Source organism: Tympanuchus pallidicinctus, unplaced genomic scaffold (genome assembly GCF_026119805.1).
Source record: "Tympanuchus pallidicinctus isolate F22 unplaced genomic scaffold, pur_lepc_1.0 scaffold19, whole genome shotgun sequence".
NCBI lineage: Eukaryota > Metazoa > Chordata > Aves > Galliformes > Phasianidae > Tympanuchus > Tympanuchus pallidicinctus.
This window is the reverse complement of record NW_026294710.1, coordinates 11,866,565-11,886,024: the sequence shown is the minus strand read 5'-3', so window position 1 is coordinate 11,886,024 and position 19,460 is coordinate 11,866,565. Positions and strand designations below refer to the sequence as shown.

The window sequence follows — 19,460 nt, the reverse complement described above, 5'->3', positions numbered from 1 at the left end:
CCTAAAACAAGGAAGAAATATTAGCACCCCACTGAATTTAGTTGAATTGCATTCAAGCTGAGCACAGCCTCCGGGTGTAGGTTGTATTTTACTTAAGAAGAAAAAAAAAATAAAAATCACACCAAAATGATAGGAAAGCACCCCAAGCCCTCAAATTTATTTACTGCTTCCAGCCAATTTTGTACTACTGCACGTCTGCAAAGCCAGGGTTATTTCCACTCGTTGTCTGTGCTATAGCAAGTGTAGAGAAAACAACTTTGATCAAAACATTTTCCAGCTCTTTCTCTAACATTTCGTTCGAGAAACTGTTTCAGATAGTGCCTGGCACCATGTTCTTGTGCAGTTATTTCATCTCCCCAGAAAAACACGCATCAGGTTCTGGAAGTGCCGACTGACCTGTGTGTGCCAGGCTCAGAACTCTCACTCAGAATCTCCAGCTGCCCTTTGAAGACTTTGCTGCACTTTTACAATTTTCCTCTTTCAGTAATGGCAGACATTTTCTAGGAATTTTTTCTTTTCTTTGCCTGTTGAGCCACCTGAAAGAAAGAAGAAATGTCTATTGTCCGCAGTGTGACAGAAATCATAAATTTTGCTGAGAAAATTGAGAATTACGTTTACTGCCTTTAACTAATGGGCAAGATTAGATAAGAAAATTTCTGCTTCCAACAAGTGAAACAAAAGGCTTGATTTTCAATGGATATTAGTTTTCCATTCTTTCTTGTTTAACTATTTAACACCTTCATAGTGGATCTCACTTCTTGCCATGATTTTAAAAACTAGGAGCTCAGTGTGTACTGAAATGACTGTCCCCACCATTTCTCCCTGCATAGCTTCCTATACAGAAAAGGTCAAAAATGTCAGTCAGATGGTACCATTTGGCATGAAGATGAATATAGAAGCTAAAGAGGATTTAAAAAATACATGATCTGGCATTTGAAACAGAGGGCTGGCAGCTGAGTCCTGCTTTTATTCCTTTATCTGCTGGTGACCTAGCACTTTGCCTCTTACGGGTATATTTCCAGATTTAATAGTTTTTTTGTCTCAGTGTATGGCAGTGGAGAAAATTCTGCAAGGTTAGAGTCAGATTTTGAGAGGGTGAAAGAGCTGTCTGGGCAATGCTACCTCTCCACAGAGGCATCTGTGTATACACTGAGGGCAGAAGATAGGTTTTGTGCCCTCTGTGCCTCAGAGATACTGAAAAGTTTACCCTAAAGTCATGCAAACGTCAGAGGAGAGGTAGGCATCCTTGACAGGGCAATCTGGTCCCCTTGTTTCTCATTCTTTATGGTAGAAGGAGGGAAAAGTGGCTGGGTTACTAATGCGACATTTACTGTGGGCTCAATGAAACCAGCCTGAGCTTTTAGTGCCTTAATTTTCCCATTTGTGAAACACAGCTGAGGGCTCACCGAGGATTCACAATCCATAACACTTCTGTGTTCAATCTGCCTGCAGAAAGAAGGCAAAGTTAAAAGAGAAGGCCATATTCTGATCAGCATGGTGTTTGCTCTAAAAACTGCAATATACAGCATGAAAGTAGAGCACTAATACATACCTGGATATGAATATATGTGTGATATGAGAGTGGAACAAACAGTCTTTTAAAAAAGGAGTACTAGATTCTTATGAGCCATATTTATCTGTGCAGTAATGCTTTTAGGTATTGTTCTTAAGCATCTCTGGAAAGCAGTGAAGTATGAGGGCTGTTCCAAAAGGGAAGTGGGGCATGGTGGTGATGAGTTGATGGTTGGACTAGGTGGGCTTAGAGGTCTTTTCCAACCTTAATGACTCTATGATGCTAAGTAATGACTCCTATTTGGTTATGTTGACCCATGATGTTGGCCCAGAGACAGATGTCAGTGGCATGGCAGTACAGGTTGAACCTTCCCACCAATATTGTGTTACATTTTGTTCCCATGTGACACATGGCGGCACAGGGGTAGTCTAATAGAATGGCATCTGACACAGAATAAGGCAAAGTTGTATCACTGAATTCATTTGTAGGGGGAAAAAGTGCACCCATTGACATTCTACACTTGCTGAACATTTGTGGAGGCAAAACAGTGGATGTGGGCACAGTGAGGTGGTGGATGATGCGTTTCTGCAGTCGGTCACCTCCAGCAGTGCAGATTTTTACAAGCGCAGCATGCAGGCTCTTGTTCATCACTGGCAAAAATGCATAGCTAATGGTGGTGCCCATGTTAAAAAGTGGTGTTTTGTAACTGAGACTTCAATCTATCAAGTAGTGTTATTGTGCTCTTTGTATCTGTTGTAGTTCCCATGGAAATAAATGAGAGACATTTCTTTTGGAGCATTCAGTTGGTCTTGGAAATACCCATTTTTCAATGTGTATTGTGAAGGTAAGGGGGCCGTTGTGTAGGTTGTGACTGTTTGCAAGCAGTCAGGGCTCTATGTCTGTTCCCTCTGTATCTGTTGGCTCACCATTCTCTGGTTCTAATTGCTCACTTTTATTGTTACAGTTGCCTGTTAAAAATATTTAGAGGTATTGATTAAGCTTTGTCAAACAGTCAGAAGCCATCAGCAGTTAGCCAGCCTGCCAAACTGGTCATCAGTTGTTCTTAAAACATGATAACAAATGACAATTTTCCAGCCTCCAGAGCTTAGAACGACATGAAGTCAATTTGAATAACCCATGAAAATAACATGAATAATCTTCATGTCAGCTATTTGTCTTCTTCTGGAGTTACACAAAACTCCCTTCTGATGAATATGGGCTTTCTACACTTTTAGTGCCACGTGTTTTACATTTTCCTTTGTCAATCTTGCCAGCTCTATAGTATCACCTTCAGGTATGAATTGTAGAGAAAGCATTAAAATAGTCAAATAGATGGATTAGATTTGTGTGATTAGATTTCTGGGAAATTTCTTTGAGGGAATCCAAGAAGTTGTTCGTTGTTTGGTTTTTTTTAACTCTGTTGACTTGTATACCTGGAAATTAGCTGTAATTTTGAGGTATTCAATGAGGGTTTCTGGATTTTGAAGCACATTATTTATTATATCAGTTGTCTCATGATGTCTGATCATCTCACCATAGTCCTGAAAATATGGAGAAAACTTTGGGATTAAACTGCCAAACAGCTACTAAATTGTATTTTTTCTTCCAGGTTGTTTATAATTTGGTCTCAGTCTTTCAAGTTGTGTTAGGGCAGGAAGTGGGTTCCTAACTACATTTAACATTCACTCCTGTAGTTTTTTCTTTCTCTGTCTGCAGTAATTTCCTTTACAGAAGCAGAGCTAAGGGGTCTGTGAATGGCTGACTTCAATGGCACTTACAGATCCTCCAGAAAACTTACACTTTGTACATTCACATTTCATCCCTTCTCTTAGAGGGTGGAGAGTTCTAGTGCAGGAACTTTCTTCTCAAATTCACGTTACCTCGTTTTTATGATCTTTACAGTGCATATGTAATACCAACTCTTATGTGAAATGCAGAAATGATTTCCATATATTTAAAATATGAGCTGAGTTTGCAGTTTGGTGTAAATTATACATTCCTTTTTTATTCTGGTGCAGAGAAGTCAAGTATCTGCTTTTTTAGGATGTCTAGGTCATCAGCCATTATAAACTGTCCATCACCCATTTCTGTATCCAGTATGTTGCCATATGCAGAAAGCAAAAACCTCAGTTCCTAATTGATGTAAATCACCAGTTGTGGTAAAGCAGGACAGATTTCTGAATGAAATATCAGACATTTCAGTGACATTGTGTCTCTGCGTGGAAGGTGCTCTTTGCTTACTATTAGATGGTTCATAATTTATCAGAACCAAAAGACCTTGATGCTCTCTATCTGTAACATGAGACTAAGCTGCTGCTGTGCGGAACAGGTAAGGTTGTGCTGACCCTGACTGACTGTTTACATATGCTCTGAGATTTTATTTTCTTCCCATCGTGATGTTAAGGCTCTCCATTATCAGATCTCATCTTTGGAAAGTATGACTAAGTGCTCCTGCAGCCAGTAGTAATGAGATCAGGTGATAACTCAGGTTGGAAGGTCTTTCAGGAGTCCAGCATGCTGCTTGGAGCTGGGTCAGCTGGAAGATCAGATCAGGTTGTTCAGGGCTAGGTCTAGGCAGCCCTTGAAAGCCTCCAAATATGAAGAGGGGAATCTTTCTGGACAGCCTGTTCCAGTGATTGATTGTCCTCACAGGGAAAAGTTTTTCCTTCTACGCAATAAAATGTCCTTCTTTTGACAGTAAAATACACTTATTTTAACTTGTTAATTTTGGTTGTTGTCTTCTCAGTGTTGGGCTATGTGAGGGACCTGGGCCTTTTCAGCCTGGAGAAGAGAAAGCTCCCCCCACGAACCTTCACAATGCCCATGGGAGACTCTTGAGAACGCAGAGCTCAGCTCTTTGCATGCCAGATACTCCCTTACCATTTTATCAAGGGTGGTTTGTTTGGAATTATCTCTGAAAAATGTTTGAAAGAAGATGTTTTAAAGAAAACAGCTGTAGTTGTTGCTGTTATGTGGGACTTGAAGGAATTCTTGCCCTCCTTGTAGCCTTTGACTTGGGGTATCTGGCATTGCATGACATCTTGCCCTTTTGGTGTTGCCTGTGTGACTGTGTGATATTGCCTTGGTCTTTTGGACATCTGTAATTCTTTGGCAGTCTGCTAACAGTTGCAGGGAGACTTGCTGTGCTCCAGTTTTCCTTAACAAATATAATAGGTTTTTCCCAAACTTGCTAACGTACACAAAAATAAGAACTGATTGTCTCAGTTTTTGCATATATCTGAGTCTTCTCTCCAATAGCTGTCTCACATTAACTTATTCCCTGAAGTTATGTGAATTACTGCTACAAATGGTTAACACTTAAGAAATGGGGAAATTGTTGTTCAGACAGCACCTATCAGTCTGACTAGCAGGTATACAAAAACTTATTTCATTGCAAAATAGAGTAACACCCAAAGGCAAAGAATTGCATCCATGTTCTCTACCTGCTTAATAGCATATTTTCTTGTTTTTTTAAAAAAAGTCTGCCAATAAATACACATCTATTTGACTTGACTTCTGAAAAAAACATTTTGGACTGTGCTGTTGTTTCTTTGTTGCATATCTGCAGGTTTTTGCATTATTTTCCATAATGTTGAGAGAAATAAAAGCAGATTACTAGTCAGGATTGAATCTCTAATTTGTATTTCTAAATCTTGCACGACTCTGTTCCCCCAAGAATGGCAAATTACTTGAGCACAAGCTGCAGACCTAAATGAAACAAACTTCTATATTTGATTTCTCATCAGAGAGAAAGCAGGTGCATGTAGTTATTTAATGAAAAACATCCTTTTCAGTCCGATCAAAGGACCTGCTACATTTATCATTTTGGGGTGGTTGTTACTATTGCCAATACTACTACAGTGCCTCAAAAACATACTTGAAGACTTTGCAAAGACAGAGCAGCTTCTTGTCCAAAAAAAGTGGGTGTGCTTTCTGAATATGGAGAGTCGTTCAAGTAAGAAGTGGGGAATAGGCAGAGGGTGTGGGACTTGAGTTTTTATGGTCAGAGACAGTGGGTTTCAAGAGCAATGCTGACTAGACAAGCTATGATCTCTTATAGTTTAGGATATGGCTTTAAAAAGAGGATCAAATCTTGTTTAAAGCTATTTAAACTTCAAGGCTAGCTACGTAAAAGGATATGAACAGCTTAACAGAACCAGACTGAATGCCCATCTAAGCTAGTGTCCTGTCTTGCACAGAAGCCCACAGAAAATATGTGTGTAAAAATAAGTGCAAGTATGGTGAAAGAGCTCAGGGATTTCTTTTTTTCTGTTGGCTCTCCCAGATTTTGTTGAACTCTATCACGGTGACTTCTGAACCTGAAGGTGTACCCAATTTGTCTTAACTAATAGCTTTTATTGAATTTCTTTCCCACCTGCGAAGAATTTGGTGGGTCATTCCAGGTCCTCACATACCATGCTTGTTTGAGAGAGAAAAGCTCCATTTACTTTGATGATATCACTGTTTGCTGCTATGTTATTACCATTATTATACCCTCCTGTACATTAATAGAGCTGAGCTATTAGCAACATCCCACACATTCTGTGTTTATGCCAGCGTAGTGAATCAGAAAAACATCTGCCTGGAAGGTAGAAATGTGTTTTAATGTATGAATGTGTCAACACAAAAACTCTACAACTTCTGCTCTAAGCTCACACTGGAGAATGTGGAAGAAACTGGTGAATGTCTGCGGTTAGAAACTGGCCCTTGTGCAAATCCCGCAGGAGAAAGCTCAGATGTCGAAGGTGCCTGTCCACATCAGTGGTAATGAAGAAAGCTGGCACAGTGATCACTTCCCTCAGGAGTAAAGCTGCAGACTGTGACACAGGGATGCACACACTGTGTATTTGGTTGGCATCCACAGACAGTTTTGTCATTAATTTAGGTCAGTGTTGCATTGCTTGAACTCAAGATTCAGTGCGGGGAATATTTAAGGTAATATTGCTACATGTGTTGTTTGTTTGTTTCCCAAAAGCCTTTCTTGGATTTCTGAAATAATTTAAATGTATGCATTTAGGATGAGTGGTATTTGTTAAGTGTGGTGATACCTGATTGGAATCAGCTTGAAGAAATTGGTGGAGTGATACAATAGAGGAGAGAGAGTACACTGAACTTCTACTGCATAGCTTAATAGGCTCAGGGGTCAGAGTGATCCTCCTGTTGATACCATGGAGTTTGGCAGCGAATGCCTCTCTGGATAAACAGGAATGTCAGCCAGTGCAGAACTATCATCCTGACAGATGTGTGTCGTAATGGCATCCACAGACAGGTCTGATAGCAAAACAGAGCTCAGATGTTTCCTAAGAAACTTATCTCATTTCACAGTAACAGGAGGTTTTAAAAGTCTTGTTTTGTAATGCACCTATAATAAAATGAGGTCTTCTGAAGTTGACTACACAGCCTTGCTTGAAAAGCCCAGGGATTTCTCAGGCCATTCTGTCCATAACTTTCATTCTTAAGAGTAAGATGACACAGAATTCCCATTCCTCTTTAATCCCTCTCACCCCCTTTATCTTTTTAGGCATGAAAAAAACTTGCAATGTATGCCAAAATAGAAAGTTCATCAGAAACCAGGCAGATAAGGAATCTCACGGCTGTAGGAACAGCAGCGTTGCAAGTATTTAGTAACATCACAGCAGCCTTGTTCCGCATTTGCAATTAATACACGTCTGTGTTTGCATTTGTTATAGGACTCTTGACAGGACCAACATAACAAGAAAAACGAACAACCTGAGTAATAAATCTCTGGAGGCATTCAGCAAGCGCCATAGGGCTCATTAATCTTGATTATTCCCCATAATAGATAACTTCACAAATCAGCTATTCTCCCCAATCATGCACATAAGGATAATGTATATATAATAGCCTCCCGTACTGTAAAACCCCAAATAGAATTTCATTTTTTAAATATAAATCTTGACAAATGCAAGACAAATATTTATTGAAAGGGGATGGGCATGAATAAAAATGAACTGGACTGAAACAAGTAGAATAGAGACTTGTGAAAAGAAGGTGGCATCTTTTCTGATTGCGTTTTTGTTTTGCTGTGTTTCTCAGCGTTATGATGTCTCTATTTGAATCAAGAAATTTATTTATTTATAGCCTGAAGTAGATGGGATTTTCTTCCTGAGAGTTTTGGCCAGGGAGATAAAGGAGGCTGCAGCTGCAGCCTTCATGCATGCTCTGTGAGGAACACAGACAGGAGAAAATAGAAGCAGCTGAGAAACATCCTGAATCCCAGACATCTCAGCATTCATAATTTACGCTACTAATTCCCTCTTTTTATTGTAGTCTTCCCAGAAATTTCCTTTGAAAAGTGCCAAAATCATCAGAGGAAACCATGGTTCTGATCTGATGTGTTTATCAGTTATTCCCAACTGCACCTGAAAAACGCTATCAAATCGTAATACATCTGTGAAAGATGTTGCATTCGGAAGAAGAATGTATGTGATCCTTTCGGTAAGGTAGCAAAGCTGCTCTGATACCCATAGTGGGTGCTGGACTGCAGGCTGTGCTTCAGCCCACTCATCAAAATACTGAGGTTATCTTGAAGCTAATTGTGCAAAGAGAAAAAAAAAAAAAAAGGAGATATTTGAACTCTTAAAAATGTGTAAAATATACTGTTTTGAATGCAGTTGACATTGGAAGAGGATAAACAAGGTTGTGGGAGGGAATAGATTAACTTTCTTTCATAGAAGACCAGTACTTTTATATCTTCATAATCACAGTGATCTGAACTTGTTGCTTAAGAGTAAGTTCTGCTGATTGAAGTTTTGCAGCTGTAAAGCCAGACTCACAGGTTTTTCTTTCTCTTATGCAGGATAAAGCATGTGATGTGATTGCCCTCATCTTTGCCTGCAACCCCATTTTGCCTCCTTTTCTGTCCCCTCATGTTCACATGCTCTCAAAACCCAGGATTTTATTCTATGACCTGGGGCACAAAAATAGCAGTTCTGTGTGAGCAGAAAGAATTTAAAAGACTAACAGCTGAGCTGCTTTAGGGAGGGTTTCCTCTTCTTGTTCACAGCCCTCATTCCACTCCTCATAACAAGTCCTGAGGTTATATTTTCTTTAAAATCTAATAGAAAAGAGTGCATGCATTGTCTTTCAGATTTAGAACAACTTGAGTTTAGGATCCACTTGCTTTTCCAAGACCTGCTTTCAATTCTACTTCTTTAATTCTTTTGCATGTGAATGGAAGACCTGCATATAAAGTATCACACACATTTAACAGAGAACATTGCACTCCAGTGCTCTGTCTCTGTTCCTAAATACGTATACATTAATAACATCCACAGGCAAAATATATTCTTGCCCAGAGGCGAAGAATGAGTTTTAACCCTAAGAAATTAAAAAAAAACCTGAGTCGCTTCAACTTCTTTTAAGTTTGATTGGATGTATTCAGGATCTTGTTTAGACATTTGTGTTCAGACACGTTTGTCTTCAGACTTCTGCAAAGAACTCACTGAGTGTCGAACAACTACGCCTTTTGGCTTGAAAATGTTCTTTGATATCTGCATAGTATGGTAGTTTGAGGCATGGATTTGGAATAACAGAATAACTGAACTCTATTTCTAGCTGTCTGACAAATTCAAGTAACTCCCTTAATCTCTCTTGGACTCAGTTTCTCGCTGCATAAAACTATACTATTAATACTTCACCATCTTTGTAAAATGTTCCACAGTCTTTTGATGAAAGGAATTATTTTAAGTTCAAAGTGTTTCTCTTAATGAAAGAATGAGCTTGCTTATTCTTGAAGAAATACATTATATAAACATCAAAGAGCTGTTTGCACCACATGGTAGTCTGCCACAAGGTGCTTCTCTGTCTCAATTAGCAATATTTTTTCTTTTACTTTTCCATGTAAAAGAATGTATGTGGTGATATGGATGCCATGACATACAATTCCATCAATGGAAATGTATGAAGTACCTACAGTGATTGGCATCAGCTCTGCTTGGCTTCTGGGCTGATTTCTCCAAGGATCAAGGAGTCAGTGCTGGAGAGCAGCTTGAGTTTCACAGTTCAGTTTGCAACCAAAAGGGTTCCTGGCTGATTTTTTGTTTAGACTTGGAATAATCTCCAAAAGTAGGGGCGTCCTTATATTTTGTTGGAGAAGTTATCAAACTGCAGATATGTTTCTTAGAATAGAGTCATAGAATAGAATAAAAGAATTGTAGGGGCTGGAAGGAGCCTCTAGAGATCGTCTAGTTCAACCCTATTGACTGGTTTAGGTCCCACCACAGACTGGTTTGGGATGGAGGAGACCTTAAAGGTTAGGACCTCATCTGGTCCTAACCCCTCTCTCTCTCTCACTAAATCAGTTTGCATAAAGCCCCATCCCACCAGGCCTCAGACATCTCCAGGGATGGGGCATCCGCAGCTTCTCTGGGTAGCTGTGCCAGTGCTTCACTGCCTAGAAGAATTTCTGCTTAACATCTAATCTAAATCTCTCTTTTTTCAGTTTAAAGCCATTATCAGTATGTGCCCTTGTAGTAACTCCTTTCTTTGGGAGTTAATGCAAAAAGGCACCTTTCCAGATGATGATTGACGCTTTAGTCAGCCACTAATAAAAAGAGTTTAACCAGGTGGAAAATATGATATATCCTTAAATGGTTTAGCCATCATTTTTATATTTGTTTTCCTTTTTGTAGCATTTTTTTTTTCTTTCTGGCAAATCTTGGTTCTAAGCCTTGTGATCTTGACTGCTTCTCCCTTTTCTCTTTGGTAAACTGAAGAGTGGCATCGGTCTGTCCCTTTCCTGTGATTACCCAGCACAGCAGACTGCAAGGTAGTGCTTTTTTAGAAGGCAATTGGAGGAAGTCCTGCATTGGGAAGTTAAAGTGCAACCAGTCAGGAAGGTGGCTTACAAGGCATTACTGACACAGTATCCCCATTACACACAGAGGTGCTCAGCATTTGAGTGTGGAGCCTGCTCTGCTGGGAGAAGGGACCGTGCCCCTTTGCCTTGTAGACACACTCCAAGTCTGATTGCTTCTCCTAGAGATGTGGAAGAGGATGGGGACATGAAAGACAGCTAATACAGCAGAGAAGTTGGCCCTGATGGAATGTGCACCTCTGGGTTAAAAAGAAGTAAATAGAAACACCAAAGAGGGTTTGTAGTAACCTTGGGCAATATGAGTCCAGAGGGACACTTGTGTTGCTTTGAACAGCAACACATCTGATGCTGATACTCTTGTTTTTGTGCATTATGTAGTTGGAAAGGCATTAGAAATTTTTTTTTCCTTTGAGGTATTTGAAGGGGTGTTAAAAGCCTTTCTGGCTTAAACTGGAATTACTGAATTAGATTGGTAAGGAAGGGAGCTAGTCAATGATGGAATATGAATGTTGGAAGGTTTTAACTGATGGCAGAAAGAGAGGACAGCACTGTGCTAAGGTATTCTGAGTTAAAGGTTTACAAGGAGAAGTTGATCATCCACGTCCTCTCCCCCCCTTTATTCCCCGCAGACTTTGCTGCGGTGGGACTGTAAATACAGGCAGTTAAATGGCAGGGCCTTGCTGGAGGGATCATTTCCATCTTCCAAGGTAACATCTAGTACTGTCAGCAGGCAGCACTTGCTTTTACTGGAGCAGATATCTCCATGAGCCTGTGAAATATGTTGTGAGCCAGTACTCCTATGCTTGTTTCTGCAAGATCAAGTGACCAAAATCTGTTCCCAGTGTAAATTAAAAAAACAAATTAACCCATTTATTTTTAAGTTGTTTGGAAACTTGACTAGTGAAAACAGTTCTAAATGCCATCCGGTTTCAAAAATGTGGTTTTGAGTGTCTGAAATAGAACTTTTAGTTGTGACAGACTCCCAGTGCTCACATAGCTGGAGCTTGGGAGATGAGAAGCATGTGTTTCAACCTAGATGTCCAATTTAGAAATAAATGCATACAGTCTCTCAATCTCTAGGCTAAGACCTGTGTTATGGAAAAAAAGTTTATGTAATGCTGTTTCCATTATAAATAGAGACTAATTTTCTCAAAAAGACTCTTAATATTAAGCAAACAAGTAAGTATGGTACTAAAAACATTCTCAGTGCTTCATTGCCTTGGGTTTACAATATCATTTACATGTCAAATTATATTTCATCTTATGATTTAGTAATGCCAGAAGAATAGATCTAATTCTGTGTCTCATGATACCCTTAAAGATGGAAGATTGCTTTCCATGGAGTGTGAAACTCAATTTGTAGTCATGTGTATAAAACATGACTTTATGGCAGATTAGCTTTCTGTAGATTTAGTTCTCTCTGACAGTGAACTGAAAAATATTAGCATTTCAGTGAACACAATATTAACAGCAAGAAGAGAGTATTACTGTAATGTAGGAAGTAGGATGATTCTTTTGGAAGTAGAGCCAATAAGCAGAAGAAAATGCATTTGCAAAGAGTTTAGATGAAGTTGGCCTAACTTTTTTTCTTTCTCCCTCTTTTTCCCTCCCTCACCATGAGTCATTTTAAGAAATAAATGTGTTTGCAGTCCTCAAAGTGACCACTCAGTGATTTTCAAGAAAAAAGCAAACATAGAAGGGGGCATCTGGATGGTACATGGTTGAGATGCTGCAGGAAACATGAGGGTGATTTTTGTTGTTTTTTTAAAGGCTTCCATTTTTGATTTGTAGATGTGTTGTTTGCTTTTTCCAGTACAAGCAGAGGATCAGAGCATGTGATCACATGCAGCTCGTTATTTGCACGGCTGGGATGGTGCTGGCATTTGGCTGAACCATCTTTCTGAGAGCTCCTTGCCTCTCGGGTGTGACGAGGCTGTCACTCAATGTGCTCAGCACTTGGTTAGAATGGGCCTGAGCACATTACATCCTGCTGTAGCCTCTGCATCCCTCCATGACACCAAGGGCTTGACTGCAAGACATGGGAGGAGGAAGGGAAATGAAAAGAAGCAGACACTGTAATTAAATGCTGTTCAAGAAAAGCATGTTATATGGAGATTCCTTGTACTATTTTGTGTCCTGCACTTGAATTTTTGCAGCCTATCTTGTATTTATCAGCCAGAGTGATCCAACATGTTTGCACAGTCTGCTTTTATAATGTGACGGATAATAATGTGATTCTTTGTGCCTGACTCAAAGCTAATATATTCAAGATACAAATGATATATGAGGTTGCAGAAAGAACTGCAACATTTTAACTGGAGTTGTAGGAATGTACCCCATGCTTCTGCGCTAATTGGATACTTTTTATTTATTAATTATTTTCATTTGAATTCCTGGAGTCAAATAACGTTACGTAAAAACAGCGTAATGATTCTTGGATATTTCTGCAAAAGTAATAATGGAATTTACCTGCTTTTGATCTTTCAAGCTACTCATTGCATCTGTCCCTTATTCCTGTAGTTATCTTTTTTCTCATTGGGTTCTCCATTGATTAGCAGGCAGCATGGGGTTGCTTGCTTCCTTGGGCCAAGTACACAAGCTCTACTTTCTTCTACAAAGGATTTCAGTGTGATTGCTGTCCCTTTGTTTCTATTTAGAAAAGCATTTAAGATTTTAAATGATGTGCTCAATTGCCCCATTCTCTATAGAGCATTTTCCACATATTCCAGAGGTTGAAAATTATGACAGCCTGTTTGTTCTTAATTATGCATGTTTCTCTTAATTCAGATTTTGACTAATTTTCTTTCATTTTTAGCTACAGCTTATACTGTGTGGACCCAGTCCTACAAATAAGCATACAATTAATTCTGTTCGCCAGAATTATTGTCACTGCTGTTGCTTTTTGCAAGCTCTATGGAACTCACTTTATAACATACACTGCATGCAGCTGCGCACTCTGTGGGACGAAAGTTGGTGGACAGTGGCAGCATAGGGTGCTAAAGGATGAGAGAGGAAATTGGCTGTCATCTCCCCACATTGACTGGTTTATAACTGGTTTGGAGCTGAACTGTTTGGAAGAGCAGGTGCATGCCTACTGACACAAGGGCCAGCACAGATGAAGCTCTCAGGAGTCTGAGGAGATGCTTCTCTGCTGATCTGCAAGTAGCTCATGAGCTTGCAGGTACCACAAGCACACTGTCGGAGCTGCTTGGTGGAGCCAACCCCATAGCCAGGCAGCCTAAGAGGAACAGAGCAAGTTGCAGTGAGTTGGAGGCAAAGATAGTTGAGGGCACAGGGCAGCTTCCTAGAGTGCTCTATGGTGATACTTCTTTTAGAAGCTATTGTTAAATATAATTCTAGCAGGTGGATTATGAAATTATATCATCTTATTGTGGTCTCTTTGGTGGTACTGTAAGAGGATAAGTAGATTTGTTTGCTCTAGGAGCCAGGCTCTAACTAGACTGAGAATCTGACCCTAGAATTTTATATTCAAAATAGTTGATTTTCTGCGAACCAGTAGGAAACTTGTCATTCACCACTGTAACTGGGGAGAAATTCTGGAGCTGATGGAAACTCAGGGATCTGTCTAGTTTTATTTCTTTCCTCTGTCCCCTTCTCTGTCCCAGCAGCTTCTCCATTTCTGCAACATAAAGGATACCTGTTGTATAGGCAAGTTATAAACTGTTGGGGGCACAGCTTGGGAAGCCCCATCGCTCCACTATGCACACATTTGCATCACAGCCCTGGGGATACACTCCAGCTCCATTACCCAAATACAACAAATACAGCCTTCCATACCAGCCTCCTTCACATCATGTTTCCATTATAGTGTCACCTCATCACAGAATCAGAGAATTGCAGAATCTAGGATTGGGAGGGATGTCTGGAGATCATCAGGTCTGGCCCCTCTGCTAATGCATCCTCATGCCCAGAACAGTCTCTTCCTTTGCAACCATTTAAGCAGCATTGTGTACTATGACAGTGGTAAAAACAACATTGCTAAATCAAACCGAGCCAAGAAAGGATGGTTTTGATACATATGTATAAAGGGAAGCAAAGAGTTAATGACATCTTATCCTGGATGGGACCATAGAGATACCTGTTGTTAATACTGTCAAGCAAAAAGAGAAAGTTGAGAGCGGACCAGGAGAAATACAGAGGGCTGTCTGTGATTTTTCTGCCTTAGAGACATGCTTAAAGTGCATCAGACAAGCCTACTCTGGGACTGCAATTAGGTGGCTACATCAAAGTATGTCTTATGTCAGTGGTGTCTTTATCCCTCAGCTTTACATCAGAAAAGCTTATACCAGTAAATACATTGCTCTGTGTTGCACAGCTTACCCAGAAATGTTGTCTTCAGTTTAAAAATCGTGCTCTGCAGCGCAAGGAAAAATATCAGAAATGCTTTATCTGCCTACCCAGAGTGAGGAAGCCTGTCTTAGCCACACAGTCCTAAGAGCAGTTTAGGTGTTGTTACTGCATGGTGAAACTTAGGTGTTGTTACTGTATGTCATTTTTTTCTTTGAAAAATGTGATCCTTGCATACATAGCAGTATTTATAAATGCATGCACATATTCATGTCTTACCATGGCTGACACCAGCACCTTTCATCCTAACCATGAATTAAATATTGGCCTTTTTGTTAAGCACCTACAGATCCCTTGAAACTTTAAACAATCTTCCTAGGAATTGCAGGAGGCATTCCAAAGGCTTTACTAAAACAAAACAAAGCACAAAAAAGATGTGGAGTTTAAATAGTTAATGAACACACATCATTTACCTAAACAGTGTTTTTATAGATCTTTGCAAATATGACATTAATTAAGAAAAGTAACTAAAGCTGAAATGCCACAGAATGTTAATCTTCAGCATCAGTAATTAGCTGTGGATGAGGATTTTTTTTAAATGTTTCCAGTTTATACCGTTTTGTTGGGGAAGAAACACAACTATGAGGGTTGAATTATTAAGAAAACAAATGAGCCCTGAAAAACTCTTACAGAGTGGTCATGTGTGCACTACTGCAATGAGCCTTTGCTCATCCATGGTTGTATTGCCTATGTGTCAGAAAGTAGATCCGGAATACCCCCCACACATCCCCTTCCCATTCATTCTCTACCTCACCCATTGCACAGTGTGTGCTCCACGTCCTTCACTTGTCACCAAAGGGATCAATGGGCTGGACGAGTTGCAGACAATTGTGTTGAATTCTCATCTTCGCCCATGGCCAGCGAGAGCAGGTAATGCAGACAGCCACTCCATCATTAGCTTGATTGTGTTTTTAACACCCTAGTAAAGGCAGCTCTTTGAATCCGTCCCTCCCGCATGCCCTGATAATTGTTTTGTTTATCAGAACAGTTTTGCGCTCTGCAGCGGGCAGTGGAAGGTCTGTTTGTCTTCCTAAGTTGTTAAATGAAATGACTCAGAAGATGCAGGAAATTAATTTTTGTCGTCTGGATTTATAGCTGAAAAGAAAGCTTTGAAGTGGTGATGTCAGTGTAGCAGCTCTGAAATTCATGAATGAGCCTTCACAAGATTTCCAGAAGCTTAGAAATTGAGGGTTTTTTTTTAAATAGTTGTCCTTTTTAGTTACCTATTGATATCTGAACCCTAACAATTCATGTCTCCAAGCCTTTATTCAACAGGCATTTCCTATGAAAATGAAAGCAGAGAGTGTCCATATAAATATGACTGCAAGAATCAGGGCTTTTAAAATAAAGCATAGGTTTATTGTTAGATTCATATTAGAAGTGTGATAATCACCAGCATTACCCATTCTTGGCTCTCTTTTTTAGCATGGTTAATTTAACAGCTACTATTGAAATAGCCATAAACAATTTAATAAACCTGGTAAAACTTCAGCTGCTTCTTTATTACACATTCAAATAGGGTTCTCTGCCTCTTGAGTCCTACTCTACACCCTTGAATGCTGTTAAATAGTGCCATTAAAGCAGCAGTACGGGGAGACCATTCTCATTTATGGGGATTGTAAAATAGGGACGAGATGCTGGGTTTTGTTCAGTTCGAGACATATTTCCACAACAAACGTTAGATAAAGTATATAATATAGATATGTATGGATAGATGAAGTATTGTGTCTCATGTTAGCAAGTTTCACTTTGCCCTGTCAACATGTGATATTCTGTAGCTGGCTTTCTGATGTTAAGCTTGAGTATGTGTTAGCAAGTGATAAAAATGGATCTTCATACCTCAGAGACAGACAGAATTTTGGCTAAAAAGTGCGTTGTCTTGATGAAATATCATTAATTCTTTAGCAGTTCACTTCAAGATTGACGGGATGTGTTGGCTGAGATCATGTATGGGGGTAGAATGTGATATTTTATTGTGTTCTTATGAAGGAGGATAGCTTCTCGAGGTTCTTGAAATTTATAGTTTCATCTGTGGAAATTTGGGCCTTAAACACGTTCCTCTGGTTGAAGCGCATTATGCAAGTCCTTACACATTTTGCTCTCATTTTTGTGATTTATATTTTACAAGTAATGACTTAAGCCGTGTGACAGCTAGATGAAATGTGAGCCTGTGGTTTTCTCCCCAGGATTAAAAAAAAAAAAATAGTGAAGCAGCAAGCCTCCACTTTCATGGTTGTTTGAATATGTAGATGCAGGTGTTTCGTCCAGAGATGGTATTTCCAACTGTAGAGATTTGCACAGAGCGTGTCCTGTAACCGAACTTTGTACTTTGGGGACTAAGGGCAGAGACTAATGACGAAGAGCCATTGGATGCTGCTTTTCTTTCCAAGATGTTTGTGATTCCTTTCTCTAGTGTCGCTTTGCATTTTACAGGATTTGGATTTTTTGTTGTTTCAGTGATGCAGCCGCTCAGAACGTTTTGTAATCGGTGAGTGCAGTACAGCCATGGGCCTTCTGCTGCCCAACAAGCAGGTCATGAGTTGATTAGGTCTTCATCCAGAAGGCAGATTTTTAGAGATGTTTCTTGTATAGTACTTGTGTCTGCAAAAGCCCTTTGTTATGAGATGTGTTGAGATGAGCTGATTAAGAGCAATTTTCTAGAGAGGAAACAAAGCTACCTACTACCGTAGGTGCAGGAGAAGAGAAAAATGTTAGGCTCTTGTGTGAATGTTCTTATGTCAGTGGTTGTGCTCCAGTAATTAAATCTGACAAACAGATGAACAAACAATCTCCAGGGGTAATGAGACTCTGTCAATGAACCACGAGTATTTACAAGTACTAAAAATAAGAGAAAATAAGAATAATAATAGAATAATTAAAATACTATTGAAAACCCTGCATATGTGTTACTCAAAAAGCAAGTAAGAACTCATTAAAGGGATTTCTGATACCTTTGCATGCTCTGCATTTAGAAATAGATGTACAGAATAATATTCTCCAAACTCCCAGATTCTACAGTATAAGCAGGAGGGTAGGTTTTATACTTTATTTTAAGAGGAAAACTAAATAAATGCAGTGAACCCCTTGACAAAAAGTTGTCGCTAGCATTATAGGCTTCTTTTCAATGAACATAAAAGCCCATAACCAGAGAAGTGAAATCCCTCAAATGCCATGTGCTCACATTTGGCTTAGTGTGCATGAAATGCAGACTCATGAAAGTGTAGTCATAGAAGTTGAGTACATTTCCTTCTAACTTTGATGACTGCTTATTTCACAGGCCTAAATGTAAGCATCTTTTCTTCAGCAGAAATGGTAACATGTGCCATCACCTTAACTGTGCAGGAAAGTAACTCACAATAGCCGTGTCTGTGTAATACTGTTCATTGTCATATAGTATAAATTTCTAGGATTTTTAATGTCCTTTTTCTTATGACATGTGGCAGGGGCTTCTCCTCCCCACCATCAGAACTGATTTTTCTTTTTGAAGTACAGTTTCTCACTTCTTCAAAATATTTTTCCCTGGGAAAAAAAAAAAAAAAAAAGATTGGCAAAACGACAGTTTCATATGACAGCTACAGATGGGGAGTTGACAGTAAATATCGACTTCCCCTTTTGCTGCTGCTGTTGGGCTGAGAGAGTTAATCCCGTCAATAACGACAGTCATGTTAGTCTGATTGATATTTTGTAATCTGTCTTTCCTTTGTCTCCCTGGTCTGCTGCAGTCCCTTCTCGGTTAGTAACCTGCCGTATGTTACTTGGTTAGATTGAAAGCATATTTTCCTAGATCTCTTAGTGAAGCCTGTGTTTGAACTGTGGTCATCATGCTGCTGCTCTCTAGTTTCTATGAATGATGGGAATCGGACAGCTGGGGCTTGCAGTGAGAACGACTGGACAGGACATGGTGATATGATATAATTATCTGTAGCCACATAGAAAACTGTGGTAATCCTCTATTACCAGTCAGGAATCTATAATGGCTACAATGTGCAAATTTATTTTGTATTCCTCTTTTTGGCAGATGGCCGTACCAAGTACCAAGGTCTCTAGCACAATAAGGGAAAGTCTTTGTGAAAAAAAATGCAGTTCTGGCATCCCCATCTAGAAAAAGATCTGTATCTATGAGGTAGTTTCATGCTCATCCTCACTCTCTGCAAACAGGAAATTTACCTTGAAAGGAAAGGGAGGCTGCGTGAAGGTTGGCCTGCACGTGTGGCGGCATGTGGAACAAAAGAAATGGGCCAAAGAAGTGCCTTGCTCTCTTTTTTCCTCCATGCTGTAATGAAAGACCTGTCTTCCTTGGGTGGAAGATGAGAAATTTTCCAGCAGCCCTACACCCTCAGCCTCTTCAGGACTTCAGCCATGCTTTCCTTAATACCGTGAGAGCTTTTGTAAGCCTCTTTCAATTGCGGTGATTCTGTCTTGGCGAGAACAAGGGACTCAGAGGGACATTATGATCAGTATCTTCGTGTTTCCTCTTCTTCATCCAGTGATGGCAGAACAGAAGAGAAAAATTTAGAGCTTCCTAGATGAGACTTTTTTTGTTCTACTCTCCATTTTAGGTCTCTTTTCTTATATAAAAGGAGAAAAAAAAATCTAATATTTATAGGTAATTCATTTACACAGAAATAAATGTTACAGTGTATGTAATTTTGGCCCTGTATATTGACATACTGATCACTGATGATGTACACAACGTCTCAAATCATTGCTATTCCCAATCATAGGTTTAAATGTTATCAC

General features: G+C 39.6%; 1 protein-coding gene across 16 annotated transcripts in view; it reads left to right on the top strand.

Moving 5' to 3' along the window:
• The window catches only part of CELF2 (CUGBP Elav-like family member 2), a 555,355-nt gene that overhangs the window by 361,054 nt on the left and 174,841 nt on the right, over positions 1-19,460 (top strand). Inside the window, exon 1 of one of the 16 annotated variants that reach the window (XM_052681220.1) lies at positions 2,273-2,357. The exons of the other annotated variants lie outside the window; for them this stretch is intronic. The gene's annotated coding sequence lies outside the window, so the exon portion shown is untranslated. Of the gene's footprint in view, positions 1-2,272; positions 2,358-19,460 lie in introns of those variants that run through there. 16 annotated transcript variants of the gene reach the window in all.